This window comes from Ambystoma mexicanum, chromosome 5p (genome assembly GCF_040938575.1).
Source record: "Ambystoma mexicanum isolate Mex_15411 chromosome 5p, UKY_AmexF1_1, whole genome shotgun sequence".
Classification (NCBI taxonomy): Eukaryota; Metazoa; Chordata; class Amphibia; order Caudata; family Ambystomatidae; genus Ambystoma; species Ambystoma mexicanum.
Genome location: NC_090930.1, coordinates 577833729 through 577847872, shown reverse-complemented (window position 1 = coordinate 577847872; position 14144 = coordinate 577833729).

Here is a 14144-nt window from a genome sequence, read left to right as displayed (position 1 = left end):
ATCGCTATTGGGGTGCCGGTGTTATGCTGCTGCAGTATACTGTGAAAAAAGCATTGGCAAAGCTAATAGGTTTGGAAAATGTATAAATATTAGAAATGTCTTAGCCACTCCTATTATGTGCTCATGCACATGGACCATTCTGCAGATACCAACATCAATGGCCACTTCATCTGAATACAGCAATACCTGTTTTTCATGCATACTCAAAAGCTTAAACTGGTGGCATTTCTATTGCTTGCTTTCTATTGATTGTGCATTAGTATCATTAGAACATTTGATCTTACAAAAAGACAAAGGGCCTCATTACGAGTCCGGCGTTAACCGAGGCGGTAAAACCGCCTGGTTAACGCCGGACTCGTATTACCATTCCGCCTCCATGATTCCCGGAATTACCGGGGCATCACAACCCCGGTTTTCCGGGAATCACGGAGGCGGAATGGTGTAAATCCCCATTCCCATTGAGTCCTATGGGACTCAATGGGAATCGGGATCATGGAAACACCGGCAGCATCTTGTAATGCTGCCGGTGTTTCCTCGTCCGCCTGCAGGCGGGCGGTGTTAAACCCGCCAGGTCAGACCTGGCGGGAACATCACCTCCCGCCTGCAGGGGTCGGGATCAGGCGGTCCGGAAACAACGGTGGCGGCGGGTTTACCGCCACCGTTATTTCCAGACCGCCACGGTCGTAATGAGGCCCAAAGTGTTCTTACTACGTCCTGAGGCAGTCACAATTTAAGGCAGAGGTCACGCTAAGGGTATTTAAGAGGAATAGGGTGTAACAATCTAATAAGGACATTTTTGGTTCTGTAATTTTTGGTTCTCAGATGCTTTGCTGTATGCTTGAAATCTGTTTTAGCTTCTATATTGAATGTTGAGATATTATCGGAGTTGCAGTCCACAACATATTAAAAGCTTTAGGTTGCAGGACCTATAAGGTGTCTATAAGAAAGTTGATCCATTTCAGTAAATATCTTGAATGTAATTACAATCATAACTGTTCTCTTTTTCATACCAAATCTTCAATCTTCAATCTGAGCTGTGGTGTAAATGCAATGCATTAAAGCAACACCTACTGAATGTGTTACGTTTTACTTACAAGAATATATATATATATATATATATATATATATATATATATATATATATATATATATATATTGTGTGAGAACAGTAAGCACATGATGTGTTTTTAATTAAGGTTTATGGTCTTCCATTGATGGAAATGCATTGAATGCCAATCCATCGAAATGTTATCCTTTACATGTAAAAGTGCATATACATCGAAACCTGTCAATCGAATATGGAAATGGACATGTTTCGATGGATATGCACTTTTAAATGTAAAAAATAGCATTTGAATTCATTTTGTCATAATGGTATATTGTTACATGGAGCTGTCCAGTGCTGAAATCTTAAAAAGGATTTTGGCCCTGGCCAGCTTCATGTAACATTTCATTTTATTTTGTTGGGGGGGTTCCCCCCCGAATTTCCCAACTCCCAAGACACCTCTCCTAACGCTAACTCTAACCCAACTCTAATCCTAAACCTAATTCTAACCCTTGCCCTATCCCTTACCCTAACCTTAAATCGAAATCTTGACCTACCCCTTACCCTAACCCTAAATCTAACCCTAGCCTTTACCCTTACCCTAACCCTTGTCCTACCCCTTACCCTAATTCTAACCCTTACCCTAGCCCTTGCACTAACATAACCCTAATTCTACCCCTTGCCCTACTTCTTACCCTAAATCTAACCCTTGCCCTACCCCTTACACTAACCCTTGCCCTAACCCTAATCCTTGCCCTAACACTTACCCTTGCCCTACCGCTCACCCTAACCCTCATTTTAAATTAAAAAAATCCATCTAATACCCATCAAATTTTATTCAATGATAATGCATTTCGATGGAAAGTATTTTCGTTGAATAAACTTTGATGGAAAGGTCTTAGATGAATTTGATTACGATGTAAAGTGTAGATACCGTATTGAACAAAGCATTGAGTGGGAAGATTTACCATGAAAGATGCATTTTGAAAGGGTGGTAGTAGTTAGCGGGTGTGCATGGGAACAGGGGTTAGTATGGAGCATGAAGGGGTGGGTATATAAACAAACAGTATGCCTCAGCTATGTATCACTTTTTATATGATATCTGCATCATACCTGTTCTACAGGAGATTATTGTGTCCTACAGTTTGCATTACATATTCCTTAATAGCAGCGAGATTGAAAATTAGGGAGCCTGCATACAGTTTATGTTGTATTTCAGAACTGTAGTATTTTGTGGTAACCATATCTAACAACTAGTAGCTCCTAAACATTGTCCAATTACCAGTACTTAGAATACTTTTATTGTATGGGCTAGTTACAGTTTTTGACTGTATGTATTGCACTGATTGGACATTCAATGCTTCATATATGTGTACATTCGTCTTGAAGTTTACCTATTCATTATGTTGTTTTTACAGCAGTACAGATTAAGAATACCTTCAAAGAAATGGTATTTAAGCAACAGAATGAAGCAACAATGTTTCCAGGGAACTAATGTTTCTTTTGCTGAAAATGTTGAGGCTGATGTTTCATGTTCTGGAAAAAGCTGTAATAAGAGTAATCTGGTCATTTATGGCAGAGAGCAAGAATGGAAAAATTTACAGTATTAGAGAGAAGCCATGTCAACTACTGAACCCAGGGAACCCACTGTTTCAAGTAAGAGTGTTAATTGAAAGAGTGCATCAGCATAATTACAGTGCATGATGAAATGGGAGAGTAAAAAAAAAGAAAAACAAGCACCGCTTTACTTTAACGAGACAAGATTGAGATTGTGGATAAAAAAAAAATTCACTCTCCAGTGTTGTTAAATCTTTGGAGAATTGTGATATCAGATCATGTTCATTTGTGGAGGCATTTCCCGCAGAAGAAGAAGTTAGAGGGAATCATTACAAAGGCTTGGTTTAGTGTTGAACAATTTAAAACAAGTTGAAAAAGGTCACAAAGGGATTCTCTAGAAAACTTCAATTTGTGTACCTACACAAGAACATATCTCTGATGTATTTGGAGGAGATTGGATTCACACTTCACATACAGAACGATTTTTCAGTGAAGAGAGAAATCAAGAGGAAATGAAGAAGATACATTAGGCAGGGTACAATGCAAGTAAGAAAAGAAAATGTAGTATGGCCATGTACTTACTTGTATAATATTGACATGGACTCTTGTAGAGTCTTAAAGACATTCTTACAATTATTACACATAAAAAAATGAAAATCTACAAGTAGAAATGAAAATGCTACAGAAAATTGAAGACTGTGAAGAATGCAAAAAAAGATGGACATCTAGGTACATCACTAACTTGTCTTGAGAAAGGAAGATTTAACAGTCAGTTTCGTCATAAATATATGCTAGCTGCACATCACAGCAAAATATTGTATCTTCTTCACCATGTATGTGTTAGGGATTAGAGGTCTTTTCAGACTCCCATGACATTCCCGCAGGAAAAGGATTTTATGTTTACCCAATGTTGGGAGACGTCCCCATGTTTGTTTGACTGGTCTTATGATTTTGACTTAACCTAACCACAAAAAAGACGGTAAACAAAGCCATCTAGTGAGACATACAGACTCCATTTCGTGCCACCCTAAAATGCCATCTTTTCCGAGGCCACACCATGATTTCTAAAAAGCCATCTCTCCTTCCATCCAGCACTGCACACAGAAAACCCAGCATCCCCCCCACCCCACCTCCTGGCTGCTCCACACAAAGCCATTTCTCATAGACGCTTGGCCATGTTCTGTTACAAGTATTTAGTATCCTTCTCTCTTCCTCTGAGCTCATTGCCCTGCGTGTACCGGAGCAAATCCTGGCCTGCGTGCACATCCAGCTCCACAAACCTGCCTGTGCCACGTCAACCCCCACCTTTAGAAGTTACAGCTTACAGACTCTTTGCCGCTCCACTCTCTTTGCATGTAACTGCTGGAACCCCCTTCCCCCAGACCACCCTAAATTGCCCACCATATACCTAATCCTGTGTGATTATATATCCTCCTCTAAACTAACATCTAGCCAACCATTTGTTTGAATCATGAGGCACCAGAGAGAATAAATCACAGATCAAACCCCACAGATAAGGCACCTTGGAGAAGGGCTAAATATACCCTTACCCCCATAAAAGCATGGGTTAGAATGTGCATATATCTGTCCACATTTTACAGCGACCCCATCCAAGTAATGGTTTTATGTCTGACATTATTCTTTGCATGTCAATGATCATTGTGTAGTTGTAACACTTTGTGAAATAATCCTGACCTTCACCCTGCAAAGATGTCCCCAGCTGCCCCACGTGCCAACTGACTGCCCCAGACACAGCAACCAATTGGAGTCTGCCTTCACCTATACAGTATACTGTACCATGTGGGCAAACCAATTGAAACTGTTATTTTGTACTATATGTCATTACAATACTCATGACGTTTTTTGGGTTCATAATGTGCTACCTCTGTATTGTTTGGCAGAGCGCTCTCAGGGAAACAGAGTTCTCTGCACGCATATCTTTATCTATATAAAACGTTTGTTCAAATTGCAATCCATCTCCTGGTCTCATTCCCTAGTGGGGTGTGTCCTTTTATTTGGCTTATTTGGTATCGTGTTGGGACCAGGTGCCTTCAAAGTGGTGACCAGTCCGACATGATAATTCCCTGATGTCCCTGTACTGCAGCGAGATCTGGGGCTTCCCCAGGAGGGCCAAACACCACCTATGGCTGACCAGAATGGACAAAAGCGTATGCTCCCTAGCAGGTTTTTGAGGTCCCGGCTTTGCGAATACCCAACTGCTCGCCGGAGCTCGGCAGGGCCCGCCACAGAGAGGCCCCCATTCTGGATACACCGCAAAGGAAGGCTCTCGAATATCAGGGACACGTGAGTATTGATTGCAAGAAGAATTAAAGGTGGGAAGCATGAAAGAGTGTGGAGCAGATTTGGTAAGAGGACCGTGTTACGGGTTTGGTTGAATATGAGTGATCAGAGCGATTGTTGAATGAAAAGAGGTTGTTTTTTCTTTCATGGCCATTAGGTTTTTATTAGAATAAGGTGATGAAATAAGAGGAGATACAGGAACCTAGCTCCGAAAGGGGGTAAAAGGCTCTGTCGCAACCAGTGCAGGAATATAATGGAGGAAGAAAGCATAAAAGTACGAGCCTCGTATAGTTAGTGGGCTCAGGAAAATATTATTAGTTCTTCTTTTTAGTGTATATAACTCTTTGGAGGAAGGCCTAGGAGGGGGGGAGGTGATGTTAATGTTGAGTGTGAGCGGGGGAACAGAGTATTGAATAACAAAAGACTTGGGAGTAAGGGACAGGCTTTGAGGTTCGATGTTTTATGTGCAACGTTGTTAGCACATCTGTCGGTCTGTTATGTATAACTGTTAATTGGATAAATGCTTTTTATGTTTCTGTATGTCTATAATTGTGATGCATAAGTAATTGATTTATTCATGGAGTTAAAAGGTATGCGTGAATATTGAAGGTTGAAGGGTAGTGGTATAAGCACGTAAATACATACATACTAAGGGGAAAGAAACACAGTTATATCATGGGCTTAGATACGCCACTCTCACATATTTATAAGCACCACCCTCTCTATAGCGACAAAATAAAGATGTACCATGGCCAGTGATTGACGGAAGAAAAAGGGCTTTGGCCAGAAGAGGGGTCTGTTGGGATTGGTTTCTTATGACCGTGTAAAGTGTCATATTAACTTTAGGCCAACAAAGTTCAATGTAATTATATTATGATGTAACCTGATTCCATCTGGAGCTTATGTATGTGTATGTTCTAATTAGAATGTTGGTGATGTTTGCTTTTGTACTAAAGGGCAGTTGGAGCCAGCCTCTCCAGGAGTGTGCCTGCTGTGTCCTGCGGTCTTATTTCTTATTAATAAATATACGACCAAATGTGCGTCCGGTTCATTAACTTAACATTGGCGACGAGGATAGAGCACCCTGAGGACCCGCGTGTGTTTGGTTCGTTCTCGTTGTTCCTGCAGTGCCAGTCCTAGCCTTCCGACGCTTCCCTCCCCCGACACAGCAGGCGAGAGGCTGGCGGAGGGAGCGGCTTTTCTGGAGAAAGGTCTGTGTGAGTACTGTGCCGCGTTTACTTTGGCTGCATTTGGGGTGCTTTGGAGGGACACTGCAACGCCGCCGCTACAAGGCTCGAGGCTCCCATGTTCACGGAAGCTCGCGCTGATGCGACGCGCACCTCGCTAGAGGTACAAAGAGAGTTTGCTACAATCGCGTACTCCTCAACACGCCCACCGCCCTGCGTATCAACTCGCCAGCCCCTATTGTTGCGTCATGCCTGACAGAGTACTGCCATTGGCTGGGCCTCGGCACATTGTGTACTCCGGATCTCCCTTGTGACATTCAGTATGCATGAAATTTATCAAAGCCTTTTCAAAGGGATCACGTTCACCGAGCTGTTTCTGTTGTTTTCCCAAGCACCCGCATAATATTGATGATCTCCAAATCCGCATATTACTGCTAAAACCAAGGGAATACAAGCAGTTTTTGAAGGAAATTCAAAGGGATTTGGGGAAGAGAAAGGGAAAAATACTTTTGTGTTTGCACTGGTTAATCCACCTCTTCTGATTTCAATTGTTGTGGCACAACCACACACATCCCAGCCGCTGGATTTTATTTGGGAATAGAGTGTTTCTGTCTCCTGAACAAAATATGACCTCTATTCCACCTCCTCTTCCTTTTGTTAGCGAACCAGGCCGTCCTGTCATTCCATGGGATCGGTGGAAAGACATATTTGAGAATTACTTGGTGGCTATGGGTGGGGACAGATTTCCCGCTGCACGGAAGAAGGCTCTCCTGCTTCATAATCTCAGCACCGAAGGGCGCAGGATTTATGATGGTCTTCCTAGAAATCGTGATCTTGGAGCTGGTGATATGGATGAATACTCTTTTGCCCTTAAACAACTTCGAGACCACTTTGAGCCAAAGAAGAATGTCAGTTTCGAGCGGCACAAGTTCTTTCAGAGAGTTCAAGAGAAATCAGAATCTGTTGAATCATATGTTGCTTGTCTCAGATCATTAAGTTATACGTGTGAGTTTGAGCAATTAGCAGATTCGCTCATCAGAGACCAGCTGGTCAGATGCACAAACAATCCTAGAATTCAGGAGAAGCTACTTGCAAAGGATATGGTCCTTCAAGAGGCAATTGAAATGGCGAGAAGTATTGAACAAACCTCTGAGTACGTGAAGGAACTCAAGAATGACAAATCAAATGCTGATCAAGCCTCGGTGTGTGTGGTGGATCAAAAGAAGAGGGGTAATTACTCCACTATAAAGAGAGGAGTTTGGAACGTAAAAGGGATGTGTTCTCGTTGTGGCAGCTCCAGACATGGAATGAATTTTCCCTCATGCCCTGCCAAGAATGCAGACTGTTTCAAATGTAAAGGCAAGGGCCATTTTGCAAATGTTTGAAAAAATAAGTCAATCAACTGTGTGGAACCCAAAATGGTCAATAATGAGGAACTTGACATCAAGACAGGATACTATGTTCATCAAACTTCTGCCATTCAAGAGATGACTCCTAAACATGTGTTTCAGATTTCGGAAGCGTCCACTAATAACAAAGGCCCTGTTGACATGTTCCGGATTGATGGTGTTGAACTCTCAATGAAGGTAGACTCTTGTTCACCCTGGTCCATCATATCCAGAGACACTTTGAGAAATGTCCTCAAAAGGGATGATGCTGCTATCCTTCCCACCAGTGTTAGAGTATGCGGATATGCCAACTCTGACATAGATATCGTCGGCCAATTCTCTACAGAAGTGTGCTACAAGGGAAGAAACTGTCAAGCCACGTTCCTGGTGGCAGAGAAAGGAGCCTCCTTACTGGGTTGGGAGGAACAGAAGAAATTGGGAATAATAGTACAAGCTAGTGCACCTGTTCCAGTTTCCATTGCCGAAGTGGGGGATTTCTGGACGAAGGAATTTCCTGAAGTTTTTTCTGAGGGACTTAGCAAACTTAAAGACTTTGAGCATCACATTAGACTGAAAAATAATGCCCAACCTGTTGTGCATAAAGTTCGTCAAGTTCCATTGAACATGAGGGCGCAACTCAAGGAAGAACTTGACAATCTGATGGTCAAAGGGGTTATTGAACCGGTGGCAGCTACAGAATGGCTGTCCCCCATCGTTTTAGTTACTAAGGCCAATGGTAAAATGAGGTTGTGTGTAGACTTACGCAGTCTTAATAGGAACATTGTGGTTGAAAGACACCCCTTGCCGAATATTTCGGAAATTCTGTCCACTCTAGGAGAGCCTAAACTATTTTCCATTATTGATCTTTCTTCTGCGTACCATCAGGTCCCGTTGTCTGAGGAATGTCAACAATTAACAGCATTTATTACTCTAGAAGGTGTTTTTATGTATAAGTGTATGCCCTTTGGTTTGGCCTCAGCGGCATCTGTTTTTCAAAGAGTGATGGAAACAGTTCTCAAAGGTCTTAGCAACGTAACTGTATTTCAAGATGACATTCTTATCTTTGCCAAGAACGCTGTTGAACACGATAATGCTTTAAGATCTGTTTTAATTAGGCTTAAGGATGCTGGTTTAACGGTACAAAGAGAAAAATGCAGAATTGCCATGACAGAGGTTGATTATTTGGGCCACAAGATTTCTTGCAATGGTATCTCTCCTAGAAAGTCCTTGGTGGACAGCATTGTGAGTGCTCCACAACCCCTGGATAAGGAACAATTACGATCTTTCATGGGGTTGGCGGAATATTATCACAAATTTGTTGATGGGTTCTCTAATATTTCGTCTCCATTGAGAGATTTACTGAAGAAGGGCTCCAGATATGTGTGGACTGATGAATGCCAGAAAGCCTTTGTTAAAATTAAAGAGGGCATAGTTGAAGCTCCTTCTTTGGGTGGGTTTGTATCTGGAAGGAAAACGGTGCTTGCTGTGGATGCGAGCATGTTAGGGCTTGGGGCCGCCCTTTTTCAGTATGAAGGGAGCATTGAACATGTCATAGCTTTTGCCTCCCGGCCACTGAGGGGAGCGGAGAACAACTACTCTGTGGTGGAGAGAGAAGCGTTAGCTGTCTCGTGGGCGGTAAACCATTTTAAATTTTTCCTATGGGGCCAATCTTTCATTGTAAAAACTGATCACAAACCTTTGGTTCAGTTGTTGGGCAGTACTGACTGGACTAATGGTTCGCCCAGGATATCCCGGTGGATGATTGATTTATTGGCATATGATTTCAGAATGGTGTATGTTCCTGGTGATGAGAATGTCATTGCTGATTGCCTTTCCAGACTACCTATTCAGACCAGAGATTCCAAGAATGTGAATGTGGAGTCTTCTGTCAGTATTTGTGAAATGGTGCAAAATGCAATAAGTGAAGAAGAATGGGTGTCTGCTGACAATCTTGACGAAGTTGTGGGCCAAGTGAAGGTTTGGGTCAAATCAGGTTGGCCTAGAAAGGATCTGGTGGAGAAGAAATTTGATGCGTTCCATAATGTCAAGGAGGAATTGAATTTGTCAGAGAACGGGTCCCAACTCAGAAAAGGGATGAGGATTATACCTCCCTATGAAGTTAGATCCAAACTTGTGGATATAGCTCACCAGGGTCATCTGGGGATGGGGGGCACCAAAAGACACATAAGGCAATCATTTTGGTGGCCAGGAATAGATAGTGAAGTGGAGAGATGTGTCAGGAATTGCAAGGAATGTGAAAGGAGTGATAAAACCAAAGTTGTTAGAGATACACCTTTAAGGCCGGTTAGTGTCCCAGCAGAGCCTTGGAGGAAGTTAGCAGTAGATTTGATGGGACCCATTCAGGAGTTAGGTGAGGATTTCAAATACCTCATTGTTCTAGTAGATTATCACTCAAAATGGGTTGAGTGGAAACCTATAAGGGAGGCAACCACTTCTCAAATGATCACTTTCTTTGAGGAAGTGTTTTACAGAGAGGGGTTTCCCTCTGAGCTTATCTCAGACAATGGGGTCCAATTTTGTTCGGATAGAATGGTGGAATTTTTTAATAGATACGGTATCAAACATTACAGAACAGCGTTGTACCAACCCAGAGCGAATGGCTTAGTGGAAAGAATGAATAGGTTTCTTAAAGGTGGTTTGCAGTTGGCCATGGCATCGGGGTTGAAGTGGCAGATGGTTCTTAGAGAAATGGTCTGGAGCTACTGTGTAACTCCGCACTCCATTACTGGTATTTCACCTTTCTCATCTCTCAAGGGTAGACACCCGGGGACAAGACTATGTCCGGGTTGGCTGAATCTAGCGAGGAGTGTGCATATTGACAGAAAAAAAGTCATGGACCTGGTTAGGGAGACTCAGAATGAGTACAAAGTTCGTTTTGATGAAAAAAAGTCTGTTGGAGGAGTGATTTGGTCTGTTGGGGACTGGGCTTACATCAAAAATACTAGAGTGTCTCCTAAATGCATCACTAGTAAGTTTATTGGTCCCAAAAGAATTGCAGTCATAAGGGGAAATGTTGTTATAATGGAGGGTGGTGAATGTTGGGCAATGTCTAGACTTGCCAAAAGCAACAAGGTTGCTTCTAAAGGAAGTGAAGTGTGGGACCAGGATTTGTCTCATGAGACAGAAGAAGCTCCAGTGTTTGGACCACATGCGGATAGAGTAGCGAATGCTGAGAGTGACCGCAATAGTAACATTGATAGTGGTCTGAAAGCAAGCAGAGTCAGAAACAGACCAACCAAGTTTAATGATTATTACTTGGGTTAAATGCTTTACTAAAGGAAGGAGATGTGTTGGGATTGGTTTCTTATGACCGTGTAAAGTGTCATATTAACTTTAGGCCAACAAAGTTCAATGTAATTATATTATGATGTAACCTGATTCCATCTGGAGCTTATGTATGTGTATGTTCTAATTAGAATGTTGGTGATGTTTGCTTTTGTACTAAAGGGCAGTTGGAGCCAGCCTCTCCAGGAGGGTGCCTGCTGTGTCCTGCGGTCTTATTTCTTATTAATAAATATACAACCAAATGTGCGTCCGGTTCATTAACTTAACAGGGTCCTTTGATAAAGTAGTATTTGACCATGTAGAAACCTATTTAATGGCCAATTATAAAGGGAAGAAGCTTCAAAATAGACAAGAAGTGTTTGATTTGTGGAGGATGTTTGAAGAAGCACCCCCTACAAATAACAAGAGAAAAGAACCAGAGACCCCACCGTGCCAAAGGGCGAGGCAGGGGAAAAGGACTAGGGAGGGGCAGGACCGAAAAAATTGTACCCACTACTCACTAAAGTGTATCGTGACCTACTGTACTTATCACAACCAAGTGCACCGGCCACCCCAGCGGCTGCACTACCTCCCCCATATGTCCCAGATAATCCCACAGGTGTCCCTGATTTGGAAATATTGATGACAAATACGTAAGCTGAGTTAGCATGGTCGCGGACATTATGCAAGACAGCGTTGCCAACACCGGGGGGAGAGCAGCTACAGTTGCCGCCCCCATTATAAAGTCCCACTACACTACCAGAAGATGATTGGAAATCTGTGGATTTCCTATTCCGAATAGACAGCGCACCAATCAGAAAGGTACAAGTGGAGCAAAAAGGAGAAACAATGAGCATGGGATATAACACAGTAGCATCAGACAGGGAAGAGGAATGTTGGAGTGACTTTGACGAGTTAGAAGGGGGTCAGTGGGAGGAACACAGCCTATAAAATGGGCAAATCCACAGGTGACAGAAACAGCAGAAGAGGGGTGGGAAGGAAGGCTCCGCAACAGACTAGGGTGAATGGCAATAGCAAAAATGGAAAGGAGTAAAGGTAAGTAGAGGAAAAGTAAGGTCAAAATTACAACTGCCTCTCATCCACAAGGTAGCAGGATGTCCCCATTATGTCCTTTGGGCACTGTTGGACAAAACTAACTTTTTAAAGATGCTCCCTCCACTTTCAGGGAGGTGGGAAAATGGATATGTGTTTGAGAAAAACACAGTGGGGGTCCCTCTGGTCATTGGGGGATATCAAATGCCTCCTAGTACTAGCAGTGGGTAATCAAGCAGACAGGGTGTGGGTGAAGGCGGTGATCCCAGGTGTAACGATGGGCAATGATTGACATGATGGGCATCTTTTAACAACGTAGGAGCAAAAGTATGGGATGCACTGCGAAGGACATTCCCCCATACCCCAGATCTACACTCTGTTATGCAATGCACTATGGGGGATGAGAATGCGGCTCCGCAGTTCATTCTTTGGATGCAGGATATGGGACGGGTGGAGACAGGCACAGCGTGGGACCAATCCACCTCCCTGTTCTATTTCATTATCAAAAAATGTCTTCCAAAGGAAGTACAGAAGGCCCTTGATAAAATTGCTGGGAAAGAAGCCAACAAATGGCCAGGAATTCACAGCATCATAGTACAAAACTGTTAGAGGATCAAAGAAAGGGAAAAAGAAATAGCACAAAGAAGATTAGCAGGCGAAGCTAAGCTGGTACAGAGCAAGTTAGCGAAGGTCTCAGCACTATCCACAGGACTACCCCAAGAACGACAGGGAGAAGAGGGGGACGGAACAGTAGCATTACAGGCTAGAATGGCGTCTACATGGGCATACAATGGTCGGGAGCAATGGGTTGGAAAAGAGTAGTACACAGGGTCCCAGTGGCAAGGAAGGCCCACAAGATGAAGATGTTGGTACAGAGGGCAGCGTGGAGGAGGATACACAGAGAAAGTACTTAGGGGAGGAGGACAGGGTGCATGTTGGTCATGTGGAAGGTGGGGCCACTTTGTGAGGGAATGTCGTACCTGTCCTATGGCTAACTATCAGAATAATCATAGGTACCAATATGGGCACCCACACCAAAGGAGCCCCTATTGATTGGCCATGGGAGGATATGCACAAGAGGAACAACATGATATTAGATACACAGCAGCATCCAACTGGCCCAGACAGTCACTGCAAAACATATAGACACATTTTACACATCAAAATCCAATGGCACACATGCATGCCAACCCCTTTGTTAGCACTGCAAATGGTGCACCAGCACCGTTTCAAGGAGCATGTATACTGGGCGACAATGCATTCTCTTGACCTAGAAAAGACACTCACCCAGACTAGGACACTCCACAGAGATCCCTTATGTGTCCAGTCCTATCGATGAATTTACACCAGACGAGGAACCACTGGTGGGGGCAGAGATAGGAAACACAGAGTTCATCTTGATGGTGTCTATGTGAAGGTAAGTTTCAGCTATCTGGCGAAAATCTCGAGACACACAGATACTCTGGGGCTGTGGGGCCGTGGGCCTGTGGGGCTGTGGTCACAGTTCCTTACACTAAAAATTTGGATATAAAAATAGGGGGAAGAACGGTGAAAGCAGCCCTACTGTACCATGAAGACTCACCTGTGAATTTATTGGGACGGGAGCTCCTCAGTAAACTCAATATGACAATTGTATTCACAGAAAGGGCCTAGTATGCTCCACCCCTGGCATGTGCCCCCTACGGGTGATGTTGATAATACAAACAATAGCAAATGAAACAGCAGTGTGAGAAATTCCCACCAATGCAGATACATTCATATATGGCATACAAGTGTCGGCAAGGGTAATGCCAGAAATAACATGGAAATAGTGGAGAGTACCTTCCGATTTTGTTTTCTGCCCAGTAGCAACCCCTGACATATTATCTGGTACAGTGCTCTCAGTATACTTGCAGGGAGTACAGGTGTCGGCAGAACATATTTTGGTGATTGGACTGGACATGCACAGGTGTGAATGGCGAACAGTGTTATGCATAGATCCAAATGAAGCTCTGAGCGTATTGACAGATGAGGAATTGTTCACTAACAATGACCATGATGGAGAAATAATCATGGAAATATGCATGCCCTGTGACATAATGATACAAAACAGATGGGTCAGAAACCCCCTCATGGCTATTGTCACTGCGCCACCATCATTTTGCAAAAGAGATTTACAGCAGGTATCACCAAATTTATGGACAACAAATCTCCATGATGTAGGGTTATTAAAAGAAGTGACCCCCTGTAAGAATAAAACTGAAGCCTGGGGCAGTGCTGCCCAGGGAAAACAATACCCTTTGTCCAGAGAAGCAGAGGAAGGAATAAGAGGAACGATACACGCATTAC